At 44.2% G+C, this 24,560-nt stretch overlaps 1 long non-coding RNA gene across 1 annotated transcript in view; it reads right to left on the bottom strand.

The window, feature by feature from the left end:
- Positions 1–134: 134 nt before the first annotated feature.
- LOC138737567 (uncharacterized) overlaps positions 135–24,560 on the bottom strand; it is a 25,845-nt gene continuing 1,419 nt past the window's right edge. The window contains exons 2-3 of the long non-coding RNA XR_011341025.1: positions 831–1,106; positions 135–222 (exon numbers count right to left, since the gene is read on the bottom strand). This is a non-coding gene — a long non-coding RNA (uncharacterized lncRNA). The remainder of the gene's footprint in view (positions 223–830; positions 1,107–24,560) is intronic.

The raw sequence follows: 24,560 nt of genomic DNA, 5'->3' as shown, positions 1-24,560 counted from the left end.
AATCCCAATGGATGTTAATTATATAATAAATTCCCTCAAAATGCTGTGAGCTAAAGGTGACAGTCATGAAACTGAAGGGAAGTTACTGACCTGGTCCAGGAACTGACAGAGTTCTAAGGGTCTGAACCTGGTGTTGGTTTGGCAAGTCCTCCGGTTCTTTGGGTGAAACTTCTGGTATATCCTGTCTTGGGACCACACATCTGCATGACTCGTATGATGTGACTGCCAGTCATTTTTGGACACAGAATAGTTGGCTTTATAAGCAGTGCAGATGGAAGCATTAAATTATAAAGACTGTTAACAGATTAAGCAAATCTGAAAAAAATCTGGCAGGCAAATGTGAAGTTATCTACTTTGTGCTTGTTGGGGGTACAAAAATTCAATTAAAGCTAGAAGGTTAGGTGGTCCAGAGTGACAGGGAGGGTCCCTGATCATAGATCAATCAAATGCCCAGGGCAGTTACAAGATATATTTACAGATTCTGCAACATCACACTCCAAACTGGGACCAAATTGCACTTCAAACAAGAATTGTTTTAATAAGCTGTTAAGCTTCAAAACAGTCATACTTCATATCAACACAATAAAAGATTTAATTAAGATCATTGCATGCCATATCATTAAACTTCTAGCTGAGAGATTTCAAATCTTTGCACTTCAAGCGACTGCAGTTCCATAATCAGAGATAATCAAAATTCAAGCAACCTCAAGGATACATTTCCAACAACTGCAATTGTCTTTGCAAAGGGAACAGTCACTTTGCAATAATCACACTTAAGTAATTCATATATCAAACAGATTTATTTAAAATATAACAACACATATTATCACCTGGAATATTCGCTTTGTATCTCTCTTCCCAGATGTTGAGTGACTCGATTAAAAACTTTTGATGGTTTTTGAATCTCTGGAATGGTATGTAACCTTCACCCAGTCTGATGTTGCACTTGGAGTTATTTTTGTGTCGAACTGCACAGGAGCCATCTGCCTGGGGGAGCCATTGAATTCTCCAGGTTACCTCCGCTATCTCTGTCTCTTAAACACCGTATTTCCAAGTGAAACCTGTCTTCGAACACCCAGTCTATGGCCCAGCTCCAGGTCCCTGACCTGCAGAGCACAATCAGTGAGTATGGGCAACAACAACCTCCTTCACATTAATCCTTAACATTAATGCCTTTGACTCAACCCCATACCATACAATTGACCAGCAGACCATCAGGGTTAAGAAGAGCTTTCCCCACCCCCCCAACTCGAGACTGTGACCCTGTTGAACCCTAAATCCCAGCACTGAGTGATACTCCACTCACATTGAACTGTCAGTACTTTTAGAATTGTTTGCTTGCGGAATGCACTTGTTTTTATTCTCACGTAGTTATTTGTATATAGGACTTTTTAAACTGCTGGTTGAATGCTAATTGTATCTCTTTGTATTTTACTGGCACAATGACAATAAAGTTGAATCTAATCTAATCTTAGCCACTTTCAGGTGTAATTGCTCAGAGAATGCACCTGCAGAAGCGGCTGCAAATGTATTCGAATCGACGTTCAGGTGGCAGCGCTGAAGGCACTGTTCTGGCACCTGAAAGTGGCCGGCAGCAGGAGAGGCACCTCGGAGTGAACGCCAGCACCTATCGATGGTGGCCGTAGTCCCACCTGCTGTCAGGGCTGGGGAAGCGGGGAAAGGGGCTGTCAGGTGCGGGGAATTGGGTCGCTGGCTGATTGACATCAGCCCACCCCCTAGCAGCTGCTTTTAGGCTGCTGCTTTCAGGTGCCCCGGATGCAGAGATTATCCCTCCCCGAGGGTGGTTGGGTGAGTCCTCCTTGGGGGCCGAGTTTTGTGCTTTCAGGTGGCCTCCTGACAGCCGCGTTCGGGTAGAATACACGGCTTTACCTTGAGATATTCTGGCCACACCTGACTGTGAGGTCAAATACTGCTCCAACTCCATCTGTAAATTTACAAATGACAGCACTGTTGCAAGTCAGTTATTGAACAACAGAGATATTTAAATATAGGCACAGAGGTCCTTTCGGCCCAAGAGCCTGTGCCACCCAATTGACCTACATCCCCCAGTACGTTTTGAAGGGTTTGAAGAGATCAAAGCTCCCGGGGTAAACCCACGCAGACATGCAGAGAACGTACAGGGAGTGTGGGATTCGAACCCTAGTCCTGATATCTGGCGTTGCAACAGCTTTACGCTCACCACTATGTGCCATCTATACGGAGTATGGGAAAAAGATAGAGAGTCTAATGTCATGGTGTTGGGCCAACAATGTCTAACTCAGTGTGAGCAAAACTAAGAAAGAGATCATTGTCTTCAGGAAACAGGAATGGGGAGGTGGGTGAAGAATAGGCTTTGTTGGGTTAATGGTGCTGACAAATTGGTGATGGAGGGCTTTAAGTTTCTAGGAATTTAACATCAACAACAACCTCTCCAAGAAAGCACCCCAGTGACTCATTTTCCTCAGAGGCCAAGGATATATAACATGTCCCTGAATAATTTTTATATATACAGCCCAGCCCAGATTCATCACAGCTTGATACAGGATCTGCTCTGCTGAGAAAAAAACTGCAGCGAGTTGTGAAGGAAGTTCAGGCCATCACACAAGTCAACTTCACCTCTGCTGATACAGTTTTTCTTGTCTCGCGAAAGCTGCCAGCTTTCTCATCTTGATCACACCCTCTTCTCTCCCCTCCCAACGAACAGAAGATACACGCACACCGCCAGATTCACGGGCAGCTTCTTTCCTGCTGTTACCAGACTCCCGAATGGACCTCCCATGAGTAAATGGCATTGCCCTTGCACTGTTTGACTCTACTTTTCTTTGTAACCCTAACCCCAGCACTTCTGTTTTTATTTTTGGGCTATGTATATGACTGATTTGCCTCAAAAGCAAGCAAAATAAAGATTTTTTTTTACTGTATTTCAGTACACATGACAAAAACTCCTTCTCCTTCTGATCCACCCAGACCTACCTAAAGTGATCGACCCCTTCCCGACAGCATCTTCCTCCTTTTACTCCTGGGCACCTCCTCCTACAAGGGGGAGCGTCCGTGCGGGTCTCATCTCAACTACGTCCTGGGTCGCAGGCTGATGGTGTCATCTGTGAAGCAAGGTGGAATGCTGGAACTACCCCCTAGAAGGATCGGAGTCAGCGCTTGAAGCTGCCGTGAGGGTCAGTGCCGTGAGGGTGGGGAATCTCCGGCCTTACAGCTGCATTTTTATACTCAATAAAACGGCCTTCTGTCTGCTACCTTTCCTCTGGTAGTCTCAGTCAGTTCCCACACTTCGATTATTATATTTCAGAAAGTCACACTTTCCGATTCTTACATTGAAACCCATCATTCACCCATTTTCACTTCAAACATCACTCACCAAATTATCACTGCAAACAAGAGCAGTTCTTACTCAAAGGTTCCCTGGGTTTGATTCATTGTTGGGCAGTAATGTCTGTACTGCCACATCTGAGAATTCTTCCAAAAGGAACATTGGTGATTCTTCACATCCAGTGTGAACCCAACAATTTTCATTCCTGGTTTTCTTGTTCTTGTATCACAGTGATACTATTCACTGAGATGTCACTGCTCACCGCTGGGTCGCTCTTCACCGCTGTGCCAACTGCTCAGTAATTTTCATCCATCTAACCATGGTCCATGGTGGTGCCTTCACCTCAATTTGCAGCACAAGCAAAGCCACATCTGCTCACCATCCACTGCCCATGACAAACTTCAGAGCTGAATATCTGCTCGTTTGTGGTTCCGTGCATCAGCCACTCTCCCCTTGTGGCAGTATCTCCTTGGATCTCTCCAGCTGCCTTCACTAATTCTGAGACTCCCTGTGGTGGTATACCACTGGCCTACTGCAGGGGGAAACCTCTGTACCTACAGAACAGCATGAGGACAAGACGACACCTGGCCAGCTGTCAATCAGCCGACCTGAATGGACCAAGCTCCACCTGGTCAGGTGTCATTCATCCTCCAGGATACAAGTCTGTGCCAGCCCTTCGAGGTCACACTCTCAGAGCTCACAGCAAACAGCAGCACACTCTCACAGCTGGCTCTGTGAAGTTTTACATCAAATAAAGCCTGTTGTACAGTCTTTTGGTTTTGTGTGTTTGCTTCTGACCGACAGCGCACCACACTCCCCCACCGAAGTGCCTCAATTCAAATGTACCTCTGACCCATCTCCTCACCAGGAGGTTATCATGACTCGACCTTCAACCTCAATGCACTCCAGATGCACCCCAACTGATGCCCCTTCCTTGCCCTCTTTCCCTTGATTTGAGCCTTGACATGACATGGGACGTTACAACCTTCCTGTGTAAGAGTGAAAAAGCATGCGCCATCAGGCTTAAAGACAGATTCTTCCCTGCAGACATCAGGTTCTTGAATGAACCCCACAGGAGTGCGATCATGTTGCCTTGCTTGATACTCTGATTTGTTTGTTTCAATCTATACTCTGTAAATTGTGCTCTTTACATGGCTGTATGAAGGTTAGTGATAACTGCTTAGATTGCTTGCAGAAGAACCCTTCTTGTTCATTGGGTATAATGTGGCAAACTTAATCTGAAAGTCAAACTATACAAGGCCGCTGCAGTAGAGTATGACAACTTGGGTGTTGTGGACTATTTGGGAGCACTCTAGATTGTCAATTTTCTCAAACATTAATGTTTTTAGACTGCAAAGTCGGGATAATCGGTGAAAAAAATGAACATAATTACTGCCTGTGTGCTGTTCACACTGGGCGTCTTTTTGAGACTGCAAGTCCCTGAGTGCAACAGTCCCAGTGGTTGGACATGCAGTTGAGTGGATGACCATCAACGAACGTTTCGGGTATAATTTACACCCCAGGCTTCCTCCAAACATTTCCTGCACATTCCTTTTTAGACTGCCCGTGTAGCAACAAAATTCATGGATTGCGCTGTTACACGCCTGCAGTCTAAAAACCATAACTGAAATCTTTCTTTTTTTGCCTTTTCTTTCAAGTGGATCAAATCATAAAGCACTAAATCATTCAAATTTACCACATCTGATATTATTACATATCAAACCAGAACGATCCAGATCATTGGGCACTTTGCTCCTCAAGTGGCTACAGGTTAAATGAACACTCCTTGCCTCTGCAGTCTAATCTGTCATGTCAATCAGACCAGATACACCGCAAACCTTCAGTCTTCTCAACAGGCACATCCGTCTTTGGATCCATTACTCTTTCGATGGCCACAACTTTACAAGATGAAACTTCATTTCATTCTGCTTTGACATACAACTTTTAAATTCTCAAATTTTAAAAGCCTCACCCTTCCATTCCAAACATTCCTTCTCCAAGTCACTTCAAACCGTTACATTTCAACCTGTTTAAATCATTACACATTACTTTGTCACACTCAAAACTTGCTCATTAAAACCTGCTACCTTTCCAGCAGTTGAATTTCAACTTAATCTGTCACGTCAAATGTTCACAATTCAAGTCCTCACCATCTCCATTTGCCAAATTGCAAAGTAAAATTCCTTTGACTGTCGCACAAGTTGTCACACGTCAATCACAATTCAAATGGCTTCACTTCAGTCTTCAACATGTCGACTTTCCGAGGTTGTCACTGGCTGCCAGACTGTAGCTCTTTAAACAAATGCGTTTTGAGAAGTCAAATTTGAAACGTTGGCTTGGATTTTAAGTGTCCAAATGTAGCACTTTCTATTTAAAATTTCAAACGTGGATTGCCCGCTCCAGTTCTGCAAGTTGCATGGAGGCATTTCAAATCCTTAAACTTTATTAATTTCCAGTTGCGCTAGGAAAGACCTTCAGTCGTGATCACCCTGAGAGCCGGTTTGGAGATTGAAGAAAACGAACCTTGATGGGTCAATGCATAGGTTGCTGTCAACTCCTTAGGGGTTTACAAATTGGGGCTGCTCAGGGTCCATGTTTCCTACCTGTCTTGCAGTCACTTACACACTGGGCTCTAAATTGGCGACTGGCCAATTTAAGGGCAATCTTGCCCCTTTGGTGAGGTGGGTGTGTGACACACACCTGCTGAAAGTCACCGATATCCCCACCGGAAGTCACTAAAACTGATCTATATTCATTTTACGGACATGTGCTGGTTATCACAGTGACCTAACCTTAGCTACTCACTCTCCACTCTCAAACCTCCTGCCAACTTATCACTGATGGCATGCACGCATGCACTGATGTCATCTTCCACCCAGGCAGCCATCTATCGATTACAAATTGACCAGGTGCATCTACACGGGGTCGGCGATCCACCTCCGAGGGTGGTTTGTCTACCTGTGCAGTTTAAAAAAAAAATTCTACCCATCAATTGGCCTGCACATGCTACAATCCGATTTGTAAACCCTACTTGTGAAACAGTCGCCAGGACTCGATTGCAGCATTGGCCTCGAATGTTCCTGGATCTTAATGGCAACGGGGTAGCGGAAGTGCCAGTCTTATTGCCGGTTAGAGACATTCCTGTGCACCCAAGGCAGAGAATCCCAATTCCTATGCATTACTGTTTGGGAGAACCAATTGGCAGTACCATAAAACCAACCTAATGGTTGCTGCCTTAATGGAGAGGAATGTAAAACATAGAACATGCAGTACAGGCCCTTAGTCCCGTGATGGGATGCTAACCTACCCTCCCAAAAAACTAAACCCTCCCTACCTCCATTTTACCTTCATCCATGACCCAATCTAAGAATCTCTTAAATGCCCCTATTGTTCCAGCTGCCACCACAACCAGATATCCCAGACACCCACAACTCTGTGTAAAATAAAATTGCCACTGATGTCTCATCTAAACCTCCCTCCCTCCCTCACTTTAAACCTTCCTCTCTCCCTGTTAAACCTTCCTCTTCCTCTTTTAAACCTCCCTCCCTCCCTCGGTTCAAAGTACTTTACCTGCCAATCTTTAAACCATTTCACGAGGAATGTTCACCGTTCAAATCATTGCACTTTGCTGTCAAAGCATTTCTGTTCAAACTGACAGGCTTCGCAAGTAATGCATTTCCTCATTGCCCTTCCAAGAAGGAGATTTCAAATGCCCAGATCAGTGCATTTCCAACTGTTACATTCACAAATCAACCATTTTACATATTTAGCAATTCCCTGGAAAAAATGAAAATGATTTGAATTTACATCGATGCCATATGGAATTGAGATCTTGAATTCCATTAGGAAAAATTACATATAATTTACGTGGTAATTATCTTTTTTAATCGGAAAATTTGGAGCCCTTATTTGGATTATATGGGTTTAAATTTTTCAATTCTCTGGCCATGTTGCTCCGATTCATGGTAATTAATTCTATTGTTGTTTATATCTCCTTTCTTTCTTTTTTATTCTTTGGGGTTGAGGTTAGTTGGTTGGGAGAGGTTTAGGGGAAGGGGTATAGGGGGGATAGGGTGGAGGGGGAGGATTGGAATGGGGCAGGGTGGGTAGGTGGGTATTGTGTTTATATATACCATGCATTTTTTTTTAATTGATCATATGTATTATTTGCTTTTCTGATTGTCTCCGCTCCATCCTCAACATCCATTGGAGCGACTTCATCCCTAGCGTCAAGGTGCTCGAGATGGCAGAGGTCGACAGCATCGAGTCCACGCTGCTGAAGATCCAGCTGCGCTGGATGGGTCACGTCTCCAGAATGGAGGACCATCGCCTTCCCAAGATCGTGTTATATGGCGAGCTCTCCACTGGCCACCGTGACAGAGGTGCACTAAAGAAAAGGTACAAGGACTGCCTAAAGAAATCTCTTGGTGCCTGCCACATTGACCACCGCCAGTGGGCTGATAACGCCTCAAACCGTGCATCTTGGCGCCTCACAGTTTGGCGGGCAGCAACCTCCTTTGAAGAAGACCGCAGAGCCCACCTCACTGACAAAAGGCAAAGGAGGAAAAACCCAACACCCAACCCCAACCAACCAATTTTCCCCTGCAACCGCTGCAACCGTGTCTGCCTGTCCCGCATCCTGCAGCTGACGTGGACTTTTTACCCCCTCCATAAATCTTCGTCCGCGAAGCCAAGCCAAAGAAAATAATATTTTAAACAAGGTATTCAAAAAAATCAACCATTTTAGATTCAAATTTTGAACATAAAGCATCAAACAACTAAAATTAGAGACAAAATTGTTGGAGTTTGAACTGAAACCCCCACATTGCGCACTCACTGTCTCTGAGTTCATACCCCATACCTCAGACCCAACACCCCACGCCTCCATACATCCCACCAAACAACCCGCTCCTGACAAGCATGCCACCCAGTGCCCCTCGCTTCAACCCTCATACCACCCAGCCCCATAAAACAAAGGAGCAGAACTAGGCCATTCAGCCCATCATGTCTACCCCACCATTTAATCACATGCTGATCCATTTCCCCACTGCCCAACCTTCTCCCCTTAACCTTTTGATGCCCCGGCTAATCAAGGACCTGTTAGTCTCTGCCTGAAATACACCCAATGACCTGGCCTCCACAACTGCCTGTGGCGACAAATATTCCCTGGCTGAAGAAATTCCTACGCATTTCCAGGGCAGGAGCAGCAAACACCAGAGGACATGTGTACAAAGTGAAGGGAAGGGAGTTTATGGGAGACACAGAGAGATGTGGGGGCCTGGAATGCCTTGCCAGGGATGGTGGTCGAGGCTGAAGCATTGGGGGCATTTAAGAGACTCTTAGACATATGGATGAAAGGAAAATAGCGGGTTAGGGGATTGGGAGGGTTTAGAACATTTTTGTTTAGAAGGAATATATGGATTGGCACAACATTAGGGCCCAAAGGGCCTGTACTGTTCTATATTCAATCTCTGTTCTAAGTGGGCACCTTTCAATCCTGAAGTTGTGCCCTCTTGTCCTGGAATCTCCCTCCGTGCGAAACAACCTTTCTACATCTACTCCATCCACCCATTTCAACATTCAAAATGTTTCAATGAGATCCCCCTCTTTCTCTTAAATTCCAACAAGTACAGGCCAAGACCTGTCAAACACTTCTGTCAGCATTTCTTGTATAATGCGTTATAGTAAAAATAACGTTGATTTCCTGTGACCATCACCCTCATGACAAGTTTGCAATAAACTGTCAATCAAAGTTCACGTGTAAACTCCCATTTTGTCCTGTCGTTTCTCAGCCTCCTTCAATCCTGAACATTTCAAATGTTCCCCTGGGAAACCACTAAATGCTCGGATTCACCAGCAATTCTCACATTCCACAAACGAATAACTTCATCTTCTCTGACGTGAAATATTTGTTTTACAGGTAGGAACATTAGATATCATCATTGTATAAAACCCGTTCCAATTCAGTTACACTTTAAATCTTCACACATTTGTTTAAATATTCTCAGATTAAATCACTGATTGGCAGCCTTGTTGCACGTCAGGTGGCCACCATTTTCTGCCAGCTGCAAGCGAGCCCAAGTTCGACTCCTGTGGTATAATCCACAGGTTAAATCATCTCCCCTCATCCACTCAGACTGGAGATTTCTACCTTTAAGCATTTTGTTTCAAACTATCACACGTCAAGTGTTTGCACTGCAAATCACGACAGAAATCCAGACCATTTCACACCAAGTAATCAGAATTTTATTGCCATGAACATCACAGTACATATTATAACCATCTTCCAACATTACTATAAAAAAATAATAGAGCTCGAAAAGTCAGGCAGTGTCTTTGGCTCATTGATCATTCGGGAATCTGATGGCAGCGGGGAAGAAGCTGTCCTTGTGTCGCTGAGTGTTTGTCTTTAGGCTCCTGTACCTTTTCCCCGATGGTAGCAGAGTAAAGAGGGCATGTGCGGCCTGGGTGGTGGGGGTCTTTGAGGATAGAGGCTGCTATTTAAGACACCGTCTTTGCACCAGATCATTGAACCCCACCCTGTCACCTCTCCAAGTATTTCACTTCAAACCTTTCTTTGGATTTAAATCATTTCACTTCAAATAATCTCAGCTCAAACCATACCATTACACTTTAAGTCATCTTCATGTACGATGTTCCATTTTGTGGTGATTCATGCTGTTTCACTTGGAGCTGCGGCATTTCAAAGAATCACAGTTGTTTCAATTAGTAATTCAATTTGTCACATGTTGGATCATCGTGTTTTAAACTCCCTCAGTCACTCCAAAACATTGCCTTCAGCATTTCAAAGCATCTTACTCTGTACCAGGCAGTGATGCAACCAGCCTGAATGCTCTCGACGGAACACCTGTAGATGTTTATGTAAGTCTTCAGTGACGTACTGAATCTCCTCAGACATCTCACAAAGTTTATCTGCTGGTGAGTCTTCTTTGTGATTGCATCAACGTGAAGGCTCCAGGATAGATCCTTGGAGTCTGAGATTAGGTAGTCTGATACCCATGGTGTGTTCATGTGTGCATCCTATGTAAATAAAGTTTACAATTCAGTATTAACACATGTCCAAAACTGTCTTTATTTGAACCCTTCAAATTTATTCCCTTGTCACAAGATCTCTGCCAGAGCTCCAGCAATTTATTCCCTTGCTTCCAAACATTCTCGTGTAGATTCAATCAGGCCCTGGGGATTTATCCATCATAAAATGCTCCAACATTTCTTCCATTTCCCCCTTGCTGATATTGATGTACTGCAGAATATCCACAGACCCCTCCCAAACTCTCATGTTCTTCTTCCTAGTGAATACTGATGAGGAGCGTTATTTTCAAATGCCCCTAGTATCACCTGGGTCCATGCATTGATTGCCCCTCTGATCCCCGAAGGGACCCTCTTCTTTCAGAGGCTCTTGAAAACTTCTACAGGTGTACGACGTAGGGCATTTCTGGCTGGTCTGGCATGAAGGTGTAGCATGATCAATAACCACAAGCAGACTTGAAGTGAGTGATTAAATACTTTAATAACTTGAAATGTCAGACACGTCTTTAAAAGCTGCTGACCTGAATCCAAGGCTTGTATGGAGGGAGGAGACTAGGGCGACGAGCCTTTAATGGGAATCTTACAGGGAGGAGTTACAGGGTCGGAGGCGGGACAGCCTGTACAATGTAGTGAGGTCACCTCCTGTATTGTGATGCTGCCACAAAACAACAAATATTGTGACAATAAATTCTAATTTGATTCTGAATATGATTTTAAGATTATTTTTCATCCAACTGGCTGTGGCCAATTCAATGCCCCTTTCCACCCTCCTAATTTCATTTTTAAATTTTCCCCTATATGCCCCAAATGAATTTTAGTGGGGCATTAGACAAAGTCCCCATTCAGAAAGTCATGTGGCATGGCATTCATGTTGTGTGGATTCAGAATCGGCTTGCCTGCAGGCCAGTAGTAGAGGAAACATATTCTTCCTGGATGTCAGTGACCAGTGGGATTTGTTCTGGGACCCCCTGCTCTTTGTAATTTTTATAAATGACCTGGATGAAGAAGCGGAAGGATGGGTCAGTGAGTTTGTAGATGACAAGAAGGATGGAGGCACTGTGGATAGTGTAGAAGGTTGTCATAGGCTACAATGGGATATAGAGAGATGCAGAGTTGGGCAGAGAAGTTCAATCCAGGTAAGTGTGAAGTGATTCATTTTGGAAGGTCAAACTTGAAGGTGGAGTTACTTAAATATATGGTTACTTAACAGATGGAAGAACAGAGGAGTCTTGTGGACCAAATCAATAGATCTCTCATGTTGCTGTGCAGATGATAGGGCTGTTAAGGCATTTTAATTTATCCTGGCCTTCATTGGTCAGGGGGATTGAGTTCAAAAACCATGAGGTAAAGTTGCAGCTCCACAAAATGCTGGTTAGACCAGACTTAGAATATTGTGTTAAATTCTGGTTGTCTCATCACAGGAAGGATGTGGAAGCTTTGGAGATTGTGCAGAGGAGATTTACCATGATGTTGCCTGGGTTGGAGAATATGTCTTATGAGGCAAGGTTAACAGAGCTAGGGGTTTTCCCTTTGGAGTGATGAAGGATGAGGGGATGATTTAATAGAGGTCTACAAGATTATGAGGGGCATAGACAGTCAGGATCTTTTTTCTCGGGTGCCAAGGGCAAATACCAGAGGCCATCTGTTTAAGGTATGTGGAGGAAAGTTTAGAGGAGACATCAGGGTAAGTTTCATCACCCAGAGAGTGGTGAGTGCCTGGAATGCCTGGCAAGGGAGAGGTAGTGGAGGCTGGTACAAATGGGGCATTTTAAATACTCTTTGACAGGCACATGGAATCCAAAAAAAATAAGGGTTGATGGGTGTGAGGTAGGGAAGGTCTAGATTGTTAAATAGGTTTAGGTTGGTCGGCAGTACATCAAGGGCCGAAGGGCCTGTACTGTGCTGGAATGTTCTATGATATATGTTTTAAACTTCAAGTTTGACATTATATACATGAAAATCAAACTAAAACCAAAGATTCTGGAAATATTATATAAAACTACACTTCAAGCCATCGAATTCAAAATTGTCTTGGGGGTTCAAAGCATCACAATTCATATGTTAAATTAAACTTTATTTAGTCTAATTTCAAACTGTCCAACTCCAAATAATCCCATCTCAGCAGTCACAGATCTCATAGACACTACCGATTCAAACAATTACTCCTCATGCAGTGTTTCAAATCATTATAAGTCTATAAGCCCCTTTCCCGCTTGGATGTGTTCCCAGGAATAAATGGCCAGTCAGCTGAAAAAGAGTCAAGTGTGAAAGCAAAATTGTCCGAACGCCAGCGTGAAGTGACGCCATCTCCCACCGGGAATAGCGGCCTCGACCCCTTACCGCAGGTGCTGGCATCACAATCCGCCAAGTGAAAAAGCCATTCCTAACCGGGATACCGAACAACTGATTTACTGGTACCCAAGTGTAAAAGGGGCTTCTGTCTTCATTTGGTACATTAGTTGGACTTAGTTAAACAATCACACTTCACTCTCTCTTTTTAAACTGATGGTTTTAGTCCCCCAAGTAATTCGACTGTCTTCTTTCTAACCAGTGCACTTTATAGGACATCACACTTCCAGTCCAAGTCCCTCACCCAACAGCTGATCCCTCTCATATGTGTCGCACTACCAACATTGTGTCGTCATCGGACTGGTTGAATGATCATCTTCATCATGGCCCATCCCTTCGCGAGCGAAGATGAACATGGTGCCTTGTGGCTCTTCTGCCCTCACAGAACTTTTTGTAGTTGTTGGCACATTGTGCTGTCCCACTGTGAATCGTGGAATGCCATGCAGTGCGATTTTCTTTTGCGATGCCCTCCCAGTCAGTATGGTTGACATGGAGATCGTGCTAGATTACGTCTTTGTAGCGAAGACGAGGGCATCCAGCAGGGCGGGGAGCATCTTGTAGCCCACCATAGAGGACATCTTTGGGCAATTGGCCGTCCTCCATACAGACAATGTGGCCAGCCCACCGCAGCCAGCGTTCGCGGATGATTAAGTTGAGGTCCGTACTTTTAGTCTTCTCCAGGACTTGGACATTTGTGACTCTGTCGTGCCATGAGTAGCCTAGGATGGATCTGAGGCAGCGGAAATGGAATGCATTAAGGCAGTGTTCTTGCTTTCTGTATGTGACCCTGGATTCACAGCCATAGAGAAGAGTATTCAACAAGACAGGCCTCGTAGATTCGGATCTTCAACTTGGCGATCCAATATTAACTCACTAAATGACCATCGTCTTTCAAATCCTTGCACTGGAAAGTGTCACCGTGCAAATGTTCACGGTTTCACACAGTCATATTTTAAATCCTGACACGGTACTTCAAACGGTTTCACTGCAAACTATTGCCATTAAGAGCCATATATAGCAGTCAGTTGACAAGCGGCGTCACAATTTAAACTATGGAGGCTTGAACAGCCAGAATTTAAACGATTGTACTTCACTTTGTAATGGTTCTTAGTTCCAAAAAAACCCCACTTTAAATCATTGTACTTCAAATGGAAACATTTAAAACTGTCACAATTTGGAAGGTCAGACTTTGAATGGTCACATTTCTGTTTGGAAATATTACAGCTAACCTCCACTTCTCAGCCACATTTCAAATAATCCCTCCCCATTGCTCCAGTTCAAAGCATCTTCATGCAACTTCAGTCCAAACTACGAATCATCGTGCCATCTCAATCCAAATCATCCCACCTCCAACAAATCTTACTTTAGACCTCTTGCTTCAATGCGTTGGACAAATCTTTGTGGCCTGAGTTGTCACTACTTTAAATCATTGCTCATTGATGTCCAAGCAGTCGCTTTCAGGGATATGTTGAATCACTGCTCTTGAAAACAGGAGTTCAAACCATCGGATTTTGCTCACACATCAAGCTATTTCGATTCAATCAGTCACTTACAGAGTCAAAATAGCGTCGGCTTGGCCACTGTGAAGAAAGCACCTCTTTCCAAGGAGTTTGAAGAGGTTTGGCATGTCATCGAACTTTGGCATGTGCACTATGGGCTGGTTGTATTATCCCCTGGCTTGGAAGCTTGAAGTGGTTTTTGCTCTTGTACCTTGCAGAAGGGCTTCGGCCCGAAGCGTCCATAATACAGTTTTACTGCCTATGGTCGCTGCGAGACTGGCTGAGTGCCTCCAGCGTTTCCGTGCATGGAAACTCGAATGTCGAAGAACAGACAAAGCTGCAGAGTGGAAGACAGATCCATTCCAGGCATTGACCTCCCATCTACTGATGGTACCTGTGGGAGCTGTGGCCTCAGAAGGCAGGCAGCATCACAAGGGACCCCCCCTGATCTTGCTGCTACCTTTGGATGGAGGTGCAGTCCTGAAGTCGGGCACCCCTACATTTAATGGCAGCTCTTTACAACTCTTAACCATAACACTACTTCAAGGCCAGCAAAGAACTGTCTGCACAAACACGTTGTTTGTACCACCAGCCATCTGCAAATATTAATTTTTTCATATATTAGTTAGGTTTTCCTCTATATACAGTATATCAATGAGGTTAAATTGTGGTGAATATGCACCTGGGAGTTGCAGCAAGCAAGATGTTGTCCATTGTACTCTTATATATGACAATAAACTCTTCAGTCATTCATTGACAAGTTACCTAGCCAAATCTCACTCCCCCCGCCCCCCACACCCATTGCTGGATCCATATCTCTACACATCCTTACTCCTCAATTCATGTTTCAATGTGTGACACTTCTACCTAAGGAAAGGGCGCATACATTTAGGAAGCAAAAGCCATGAGAATTGTATGGCATCCAGGAACTGACGAAAGGACTTGGGAGAGCTAGATGGGGGCGTGGTAAGGGTTTGGCAAGTAGGATTAAGGAAAGCACTAACCCATTTAATGAAGAACAAAAGGACAACGAGAGTGAGGGTAGGGCTGCTTAATGATACAGTGGAGGATGTAGGTGAGGTTCTAAGTGAACACATTTCTTCAGTATTCACCAGAGAGAGGGACCTTGACCAATGTGAGGTCACTATAGAACAGCTTGTGGGCTGGGGCATGTTGAGGATCAGAGAGAAAGGAAGTGCTGGATCTTCTTAAACAAAAATTAGGATCGACGTCCCCGGGGCTGGACAAGATATGCCCCAGGTCACTGCAGGAATTGAGGGAATTGCTGGGGAATTGGTAATGATCTTGGCAGCTTCTTTGGCCACAGGGGAGGCACCAGAGGATTGGAGTCCCCTTGCTTAAAAAAAAAGGTGATAGAGAGAATTGTGGGAATTGTAGACCAGTGAGTCTTGTGTCACTGATGGGCAAAATATTGGAGAGGATTCTTCAGGACAGGATTTATGAGCATTTGGAGAAATACAGTCTTCTCAAGGATAGTCAACTTGGCTTTGAGTGACAGGTCGTGTCTCATGAGCCTAACTGAGTTTTTTGAGGAAGGGACGAAAGAATGTTGTGCAGTAGATGTGGTGGATGTGGAATTTAGTAAGGCATTTGACCAAGTCCCCCAAGGTTGACTCATTCGGAAAGCCATGGGAGATGAGATCTATAGAACCTTGGTTGTGTGGTTTCAGAATTGGCTTGCCTGCAGAAAATAGAGGGTGGATGGAATATATTCTGCCTGGAAGGCAGTGACTAGTGATGTTCTGCAGGGATTGGTTTTGGGACCCCTGCTCCTTGTGATTCCTTATAAATGACCTTGATGAAGAAATGGAAAGATGGGGCAGATGACCTGAAGGTTGGAAGTGGGGTGGATAGAGTGGAAGGTTGTGATAGGTTACCACAGGGTACAGACAAGACTCAGAGTTGGGCACCAAAGTAGCTGATGGAGTTCAATCTGGATAAATATGAAGTTGTAGCGACTATTCCAGTAGAGCTACTAAATCCATTCCTCCTCTTTTATATCACTTTCGGCCCGGACACCCAGGACAGGAAGTGACATCATCTCATGCCTGCGATGCACCCAAAGAGCGCATGGCTTGAAGTGAAGATGATGGGAGCCCCGTGCCATCATGTACCTAACTCCTTAGTGCGCTGCAACTTGGCCCGCAGTACCTCATGGACACGGCCAGCTGCACAGGTAGAAGATTGGCTCACTGTGTTTGGTGGCCGCTCAGCCCGCTATGCCACACCCCACCCAAAATCATGAAGTAGCTGTGCGTGCCTTCAGTAGATTCCCTTGTCTCCTGGGCTGGGGGCAGTGAGTAGGGATCCACATGTGCTGGTTTGAGTCTATCTATAGTAAGCAGTTGAGAATGCCCCTGATGTTTAAAGTGTACATGACTCCATCCCTTTTGATCACGTGGAAAGGTCCATCATATGGCTGTTGCAATGGTGTTCCTGGGACTTCAAAGACAAATACATTGTCAAGGAGGGCTGGAGGCACATGCTGCTTGGAGGGTCCATGCCAGTTGGTTGGAATCAGCTTTCTTATTGTGATATGGCACCAAAACTGCTGAAGCCCATCCAGATTGGAAGGGCAGTGGTCGGATGAGAAATTGATGTCACCTGGAACCGAAAGAACTGAACCGTAAACCATTTCTGCGGACGACGCTGGCATATCTTCCTTTGGGGTGGTGCGCACTCCCAGCAGAATCCATGGCAACTTGTCTACCCAGTTGGGCCCGGTGAGTTGGGCTTTGAGTGCGGCCTTGAGTTACCAGTGTAATTTGGAAGGTCGAAGTACGGTTAATTCTTAACAGTGTGGAGGGTCCATTCAGATCAATCTGGATTTATTAAGAAAAGATACTCTGCTGATAATGTAGCTAAATTATTCAGTTTAATACATAGAGACAATCAGATCCAGCATTAGTTTTATAGTTAGATGCAGAAAAGGCTTTTGATAGATTAGAATGGAATTATTTATTTAAAGTTTTACAAAAATTTCAATTTGGGTCAAAGTTTATTAATTGGATTAAAGCTTTATATAAGAACCCTATGGCTAAAGTAGTAACTAATGGATAACTCTCTCCTTTTTCATTAACACGATCGGCTGGATAAGCTTGTCCTTTATCTCCTGCATTGTTTGTTTTAGCAATTGAACCGCTGGCACAATGAATAAGACAAGATGTTGGTATTAAAGAAATTAAAGTGAATAGGAGGAGTATAAAATTAGTTTGCTTGCAGACGATGTATCGATTTATATAACAGATCCTGAAAATTCTTTAGTTTCTTTATATAAAAAGTTACAAGATTATGGAGAAATATTTGGTTATAAAATTAATTGGGATAAAAGTGATGTTATGCTATTAGTAGAAGAAGATTATGATCACTAAATGAAAAGAAAACAGTTTGGAGAACAGAAGGACCTTGGGGCCTAAGTCCATAAAGTCTTAAGATTACCATGCAGGTTGATAGGACGTTCTGGTCTTCATCAGTTAGGGAATTGAGTTTAATAGTCGTGAGGTAATGTTGCAGCTCTACAAAATTCCGGTTAGACCGCACTTGGAATATTGTGTTCATCTATGTTCACCTCATACAGGAAGGTGATGAAAGCTTTGCAGAGGTGATTTACCAGGATGTTGGTTGGATTGGAGAACATGTCTCATGAAGCAAGGTGAACAGGCCTGACCTGTCACTCAAAGCCATGCTGACTATCCCTGAGAAGACTGTAGTTCTCCAAATGTTCACAAATCCTGACCTTAAGAATCCTCTCCAATATTTTGCCCATCAGTGACGCAAGACTCACCGACCTACAATTCCCACGATTCTCTCTCTTTGAAGCGAGGAAAGAAGGAAGAGAGGTGATTTAGTTGAGGTCTACAAGAGAGGTGGACAACCAACACTTTTATCCAAGGTCGACAGTAGCAAATGCTAGAGGACATCTGTATAAGGTGAGGGGAGGAAAGTTTTGGGGAGATGTCAGAGGTAAGTATTTTTTTTAAACACAGAGAGTAGTAGATGCCTCAAATGCACTGTCAGGGGTGGCTGTGGAGGCTTTTACAATAAAGACAAAGAAAAGGCTCTGAGACAGGCAGATTGATGTAAGAAAAATAGAGGGAAAATATGGAATTGTGGTGAAGTAGGTTTACAACTTGGTGGGTGGAAGGGCTGTGTTCCCGCTCCTGAGCCACTTTTGACTGGAAATCTATTGTGCCTATCAGCCCAGATCAAGCGTACTACTCTTGTTACTTCTTTAAAATAGCCAATGAATTTAGCGTAGTGGTTAGTGTGATGCCGCTACACCATGGAGAACCCGGTTGGAATCTGACACTGTCTGTAAGGATTTTGTACATTCTCCCTGTGTTCGCATAGGTTCTCTTCGGTTGCTCTGGTTTCCTCCCACCTTCCAAAGATCTTTGGCGTGAATAGGTTCATTAGATACAGGGGTGGTCCTGACAAAGGGACGTGGTCCTGGATGAAGCATTCTGCCCCACAATGCTGGCCATTCTTTTCCCTCCCACGGACACTACTTGACCTGCTGAGTTCCTCCAGCAGATGGAGTTTGGCTCCAGATTTCAGCATCTGCCATCTCCCGGGTGTGTCTTTAGGGCCCTGTCATTTTCTCTAACCAGTGGAACCAGATTGGAGGGGGGGAAGGAAATATGGTAGGCAGATAGCTTCCTGCTCTACTCACTTAACACGACAATAACACCATCTACAAATTTGCTGATGATGCCATGGCAGTTGGTTGTCGAAAGGAAGGGGATGAGTCAGGATGGAGATCGAAAACTTGGCTGAATGATGCACCAGTGTTTCACTCATTGTTACCAAAATGAAGGAGCTGATTGTTGTCTTCAGGAAGGGAAAGCCAGTGGTGCACAATCCAGTGATCATTGGGGCATCAGAGGTGGAGAGAGTGAACACATTTAAGTTCTTGGGAGTCACTATCTCGGAGGATCTTTCCTCGACCCAACACACCAATGGCACCATGAAGAAAGCATATCAGTGCCTCTACTTCCCCAGGAGTTTGTGTTGGTTTGGATGACACCAAAAACTCTGGCAAATTTCTACAGAGGTGTGGCGGAAAGTGTGCTGACCAGCTGCATCACGGTATGGTACGGGGACATGAATACCCCTGAGCATAAAGCCCTCCAGAAGGTAGTGGACTCAGCCCAGGACATCACAGGCAAAACTCCTGGATCTGGCGATGCAGTCGTAGGTCAGTAACTTGTAAAAGAGTAGGCTGAGCTCTCAGCCCTGAGGTGCACCAGCAATCTGCTTGACCATGCTTGATATTCTGCTACCCGGACAGACTGTGGTCTTTCCATTAGGAAGTCCAGGATCCAATTACAGTGAGGGATGTGAGTCCCATTGAGGACAACTTTTCCACCAGCCTCATGGGAAATGACCATATTAAATACTGAGCTGAAGTCAATGAACAGTAGCCTGGCATACGAGGCAAGCATTGCCTGTGGAACTGTTTCTTCTATAGGTGAATTGAAATAGGTTCAGTATCTCTGGGAGGTGTTCCATTACCAGACGCTCAAAGCATATCATAATGATGGAGGTCAGCACCACAGGGTAGTTGTCATTGAGGGCTATAATTGTCACCCTCTTGGGTACCAGGATGATAGTGGCTGTCAGGAACGATGGACTTCTGCAGTGACATGCTGAAGATATCTGTGGAGACCTCTGTCAACTGGTCTGCGCAGTCCTTCAGTCCCCGACCAGGTATGTTGCATGGACCCACCCCCTTGTATGGATTCACCTTGGATGGGGTTCTCCTCACCAAAGCTACACCCTGTCCTTCAGGGGGACATGGAATTACAACCAGACAAAACAGTATTCCTCCGAACCACATAATATTCAGCATATATGTACAAAGTGAGGGGAGGAAAGTTTAGGGGAGGCATCAGACATACGTTTTTTTGCCCAGAGTTTGTGGGTGACCGGAATGTCTTGCCAGGGAGGGTGGTGGAGGCTGAAACATTAGGGGCATTTTAAACAGGAATACAGATGAAAGAAAAATTAAGGGTAACGAGGCAGGAAGGTTTTAGTATTTTTTTGGAAGGAATATATAGGTCAGCATAACACTAAGGGCTGAAGGCCCTGTACTTGGTTGTAATGTTCAACGTTCTACAAATACATAAGGATATTAAATATATTTTAGTATTTTGTAATAATTTACTCATTTCATTTATAAGAGACCCAAAATTCTGGGATACTGTTCATCAATCTCACAGCTTATCTGAAAAACCTATTTCCCAGCCTGGAAGTCCCGATTTTGATGTTCCTCTATCCCCTCCCTGATGGTAGTGGGTCAAATATCCTATGTTATGGATGGTAGAGGTCCTCCTATTAGTGCAAAACCTTTACAGTGCCAGCGATCAAGGCCAGGGTTAAAATCCCACGTAGTCTGTAAGGAGTTTGTAAATTCTCTCCACATCTGCGTGGGTTTTCCCTGGGGGCTCCAGTTTCCTCCCATCATTCAAAATGTACAGGGGGTGTAGATTAATCAGGTGGCACAGACCCATGGGCTGAAATGCCCTGTTATCGAGTTGTAAGTCTAAATTTAAATTTGTAGCAGACTTCAGCAGGGATTTTATCTGAAGGCTGCACCTGGTAATTGAAGTCAGGTGACTCAGGCAGTTGGATTTGAAAAAGTCCACTCAGCTGGAAGCTGGTCAGGCAATAGAGATCAAGTGATCCATGGTGAATTGTATTTTTTTTCCATGAACTTGTGACACAGAATGTTATTAATTTACTTCAAATCAGCAGTCTGGAGACGAAACTATCGACCAGAGTTCCAGACTGTACGAGCAGCGTGAATAGGAAATTCACTGAAGCGACTCCCTGCCTTCCAGGAGTGGCCATTCACACAGGAGCGACCAAATAACTGTTTAGACTGAATACCTGAAGTGCAGTATTTCAGGCGATCCGTGAAAATTATGAAGAGCGGAGGAGGTGAAATGTTGAAACAGGAATGAGTCCACATTCCTGTTCCGATCTTTTTACACAGATGGCATTCTGGGAAATTAGGAATAATTTCATAGAACTCAGCAGCTGTATAAAAAACATAACTACTGTTGCAACGTTGAAAACAGAGCAGCCAATTCACACAGAGAAAGTTCTCAGCATGGGATTAAATGAGCTAATTATTTGCTGTTAGTTTTTGAATGAAGTTCAACATCGATCAGGACACAGGGGGAGCTCCTCTGCATCTCATTGGTATGGTGCCTTGAGATACATCCACATTCACCCATGGGAGCAGGCGAGCCTTCAGTTTAACATCTCAGCTCAGAAATCAGCATAGAACCTTCCCAGTGAGGGACAAACTAAGGCTTGGCTCGGTCTGCATGGTGAAGGACCACAGCCTTCCCCTTTTGGGCATTGAAGGGCTGAGAGCCTCCTATAGCAGAAGGGGGAGCAATCCTGGCATCGCAATGGTCAACACAACAACGTACAGCCACAAGATGCAAGTACAAACATGACACAGTGAACAAAAAACCTCACATGGTACTTTTTTATATTGAAATTAAAAATAATCTCATGCTGGGAGATTTATGTCCAGGATTTCCCAAGTGTCGCTGAGCGTGGCTATTGTAAAAATACTTGGGGGGGAGCTCCTCGTGGAAATTTTGTTTTGAATGCACACGGCTTTCTTGAAGTCTTCAATGCCTAAACCTGCTCATTGTTTCTCAAAGAGAGATTTTAACACTTAATAAACATCCAAATGACAGATTGTTAAGGCTTTTTCTTGAAATTATTTCGATCCTTTCCCAGAGTCCCTGCTAGGTGCGATCCCTGTATTGATCCCTGTTCACAATCTGCCTCTTGGAAAATGGCCGATTTATTCCTCCATGTCATTTCCTGTCTGTCAAGCACCTCTCTCTTCATATCTACATCTTTCCTTGATCTTCTGCGCTATAATTTTGCATGAAATAGCAATGAAAAATGCCTGTAAAACTCAGCAGCTCAGAAAGCATCTGTGAAAAGAGCTGCACGAGGCTGCCAAACAAGATAAGAGCCCACGGTATTATGGGAAAGGGTAGAAGATCACTGTCTGGGAGAAGGCAGAGACTGGGAGGAAATAGCGATAGGCTGGGCCAAAATGATCCTGAAACAATTTCAAGTTTGCATTCGCACAAGCATTCAGAGCGCACATACCCATGAATTTCCATCACCCCATTTCCCCATTTATACTGATTTAATTTAGTGCCACCTCACTTGGCCATATGATTTCTCGGAGGTTATTTGTATCCTCCTTTATGAATGCAGAATATATTGAACCAGAGAACACTACAGTGCAGAAAACAGGCCACTCGACCCCTCTAGTCTGTGCCGAAATGTCATATGTATTTGATTGGTCTGCCATTTCCTTGTGCTCCATATAAATTCTAATTGCAAGGACCTGCATTTGTCTTCACAATTCCTTTTACTCTCTTAACTGAAGACGCTTCTACGGTCAGTTTAATATTTTTTGCAAATGTACTTGCAAACTTTATTTTTCTGCCTGTAAGTAACCCTTTGTACACAGTTGAATTCCTTAAGATTGTTACTTGTTTGATATTTTTGTATTTCACCTCTTTAGATCAAATTCTAATGCCAATCGAAATCTATCATCCACCCTGTGATAGTACAGATTCTATCACCAATGTGTATATGTACATATGTACAGATTGTAGTGTAGGATGACTGTGATTGGCTGAGAGTGTAGCCACACCTACTGACAGGTCTTAAAGTATTGCTCCTAGCCAGACCAGGTCATTCTGGACTGGTTGACCTACCTGTGATATGCTCCAGTCTTTTAGTTAATAAAACCCTTGGTTTGAATCAACAAGTCTTTGGTTCTTTCGATGTGCATTACACACACTTAGTAAATGGTCACTGCAATTAACCAGAGGAAACCCATGCTGTCACGGGTTAGAGCGCCGGAGAAGACCCTGGGTCACTTGTGCTGCAATAGTCTTACACTAACTGACACAATCTGGTGAGGATTACTGGGCACAGAATTGTAGTCCTGTGCTTGTGGTCTCAATGAGAAGCAGGTCACTAAAGTTGGGCCCAGCAACATCCATTTCATCTCCATCCCAAGTCACCTTCGAATGTTGCCAGGCAACAACCGATAACCATCAAACTACAGCAAGTGGCTAAAACTGATCAGCACCATTAATACTACAAGGGTCAGGTGGAAGGCAAGACATCACGTCTCCTCAGGGATGCTTATCTCCTGAATGATCTCTCGTTGCATTGTCTACAGGGAATGGTCCTGTCGGAGAGCAGCAGGAATCATCAAAGACCTGTTCTCCCCACTACCATCAGGAAAGAGGTATTGGTGCCACAAGACTCCAGCCATCAGATTCAGGAATGGCTGTTACCCCTCCACCACAAGACTCCTCAATGCAAACTCAATCAGAGACTCTTTAAGGACTCTTGCTGATTAAAAAAAAAGTCTCTGTATTGCACATTTCTTTATTTCCTTATGTACATTCTTTGTACAACTAGAAAAGAATCTCTGGATTGTATGTGATATCGGAATCAGAATTTATTTTCATGAAAAGTCACGAAATTCATTGTTCTATGAAAGCATCAGTGCAAATGTTCATATAAACCACCTTATATCAATAAATAAAAACAGTGCATGTAAAGTCAGAGTGAGGCAGTGTCTTTGGTTCATTGATCATTCAGGAATCTGATGGCAGCGGTGAAGACGCTGTCCTTGTGCCGCTGGGTGCTCGTCTTTAGCCTCTTATACCTTTTTCCCCGATGGTAACAGAATGAAGAGGGCATGGCCTGGGTGGTGGGGGTTGGGTCTTTGAGGATAGAGTCTGCTTTTTTAAGACACCACCTCATGTTGACGTCCTCAATGGAGTGAAATCTGGCACTTGTGATGCCGCAGGCCGAGTGAACAACCCTCTGGATTTGTTTTCTTGTCCTGAGGGTTGGCTCCTCCATACCAGACTGGCAATAAATCTGAACTTTGAACTTTGCAATTTCTCTTGTCAATACTTCCCTTGACTACAATATTGTGGAAGGTGAATGCTATTATTAACTGGGAAACCTTGCTACTCCTCATCCAGATGAGGTGTACATGCACCATACTACTATAGATCAGGAACCAGTAACTGCACAGCAAATTGCAGATTGATTGATCAGGTGCTTGCAAAGGTGTATGAACGCACCCTGTCGGGATGGGCAAATCGTAGCACGGATGCACCGCTGCGACCATATTTCACGCTTCAACATGAGCTGTCCTTGGAAGATAGGCGCATTCTTTGGGGTAGACAAGTTGTCATCCTAGGTGTGCAATGCTAGCACCTACGTCATAAGCCAAATGA

The sequence above is a fragment of the Narcine bancroftii genome, chromosome 6 (assembly GCF_036971445.1).
Source record: "Narcine bancroftii isolate sNarBan1 chromosome 6, sNarBan1.hap1, whole genome shotgun sequence".
Taxonomy (NCBI): Eukaryota; Metazoa; Chordata; class Chondrichthyes; order Torpediniformes; family Narcinidae; genus Narcine; species Narcine bancroftii.
This window is presented reverse-complemented; position numbering and strand designations above follow the sequence as displayed.